Genomic DNA, 2,702 nt, shown 5'->3' with positions numbered 1-2,702 from the left:
GGTGAATGTTGTATTGTCATACGATAACAATCCATAAATGAAGGAAAAGAAATAGATGCTCTTCGGCTAGGTACCAAGTGATGAAAGAGATGGAAACGATTTTGGGTTCAGTATTTATATTTTTGTAACTAAATTAGGTCAGGCTAGACAAAAAGTTTTTCCGTGGCTTATCTGCCTCAAAGCTATTTAACCCAACATGTTAAATTAATAGTATTTAACTCTGACAGTACACTCTCGTAAATTTCTAAATCAAAATAGAAAGAGAACACGTAGAGGCTTACAACTTATGAAGCTATATGTATAAATATATATATATATATATCACCGTAATCACCATCACCACCCCTGCCGGAGCTTCGTGGAGCTTTTTAGGTATTTTCGTTCAATAAACACTCACAATGCCCGGTCTGGGAATCGAAACCGCGATCGCACAACCGCGAGTCCGCTGTCCAAATCTTTGGTCCATTGAGCCTCCACTTATATATACATACATACATACACACCAAATTCACACACACACGCAAGCACATGCCGTCACATTACATCACATACCAACATATTTGAAGGAACGTATACACATATTTATATCTTTCACATTTTTTCAGTTATTAGACTGCAGCCATATCTGGAACACTGAACTGTCAAATTACATAGGACGTAATGAAATTCATACCGATTGTGACGTGTTGGTAGGGATACGGGGACAAAGGAAGCATATGCATTCGACCACCAGCCCACATTCATCCACGAATCTTATACATACATACATGCATACATGCATACATACATACATACATGCATGCATGCATACATACATACATACTACATACATACATACGTATACATACATGCATACATACATACATACATGCATGCATACATACATACATACATACGTACATACATACATACATAATACATACATGCATACATACATACGTACATACATATATACATGCATACATACATACGTACATACATATATAATACATACATGCATACATACATACGTACATACATATATAATACATACATGCATACATGCATACATACATACATAATACATACATACATACATGCATACATACATAATACATACATACATACATACATACATACATAATACATACATACATACATACATAATACATACATACATACATACATACATACACACACACATACATGCATACATACATACGTACATACATACATATATACATGCATACATAATACATACATGCATAATACATACATAATACATTCATGCATACATACATACATACATATATATATACATACATACATAATACATACATAATACATACATAATACATACATAATACATACATAATACATACATACATACATACATACATACATACATACATACATACATACATACATACGTACATACATACATGCATACATACATACATAATACATACATACATACATAATACATACATACATACATACGTACATACATACACACATACATACATACATACATACATACATACATACATACATGCATACATACATACATCCGTACATACATACATACGTACATACACGTATGCATACATGCACGCACGCATGCATACATATTTATATATTTCGATCAATTAGAGACGCTTTAATAAAAAGGCATGACGGCAATGAAAGGTAGAACATTTAGCTCCGAATGCTTTGCTCCAACTTGGGCTCTGTCATGATGGTCATTAAGTGGAAACTCAGACGATTATATGGATCACACATAGAAATAAATAGATGTCTATCGGTCATATATGATTAAAGGGAAACAAGTAACTAAGAGTTACCTCCCATGGATTTATCGGTAACGTATAAGCGTATTTCCTACATCTGCGTGGTTTTCGAACAAGGGACGCAATCATTTCTTTCCTATCAAATGCTATAACGATTAGTGAAGCACGTTTTGTTTTAAACTACAATGGAACCTAGGGGACTTTTAACAAACATCATTATAATTCGATGGCATGCAATAGCAGTAAATACTTGTTGGATGTGTAATAATAATGAAAGTTCAAATTCTGCCTTCGTGTTATTTTTTTTTTATATGATGGAAAATCGGAAAGTTTCAACTCCCATACAATAAAGCGACAATTAAACTACCAGAGACCAGCTTGAAACTAAGGAATAAAATGGATATGTGAATTCAATTATGTTTAACGGTTCGTGACAATAAATTTATCAGATGTTGAGTAGGTCATTTCGACAAACTTCCCGAACGACTGAATATTACATTTTCTATATACTAAACCTCTTAACAGAGAAAATATTTCTGTTAGACAGAATTAAAAAAATGAGAGCACGAGTTTCCAACTTCAAATGATGGAACTATTTAACATAATATTCCCCAGAGGTTCTATAAGATGGGACTTCAAGTGTTACATTGTCCCGGGTAAGGGATGTTCGAAAAAAGGCCCCAAACTCCAATAGAGTGGGTCCCCGCTCTCCCCGCTCTCCTGATAAGACCCTTCAAACTTTTGTGTCAAAGCGCCCGGTTTCAATTTATTATTATGTACCTACCGGTATTTGATGGCACAACACACACACACACACACACACGCGCGGAGACATAGACATACAGACGCACATACATACATACATACATACATACATACATACATACATACATACATACATACATACATACATACATGCTTACATACACACAT

Source organism: Octopus sinensis, linkage group LG10 (assembly GCF_006345805.1).
Source record: "Octopus sinensis linkage group LG10, ASM634580v1, whole genome shotgun sequence".
In the NCBI taxonomy this organism is placed as follows: Eukaryota; Metazoa; Mollusca; class Cephalopoda; order Octopoda; family Octopodidae; genus Octopus; species Octopus sinensis.
The sequence above is the reverse complement of the archived record's forward strand: the minus strand, read 5'-3'. Positions refer to the sequence as shown.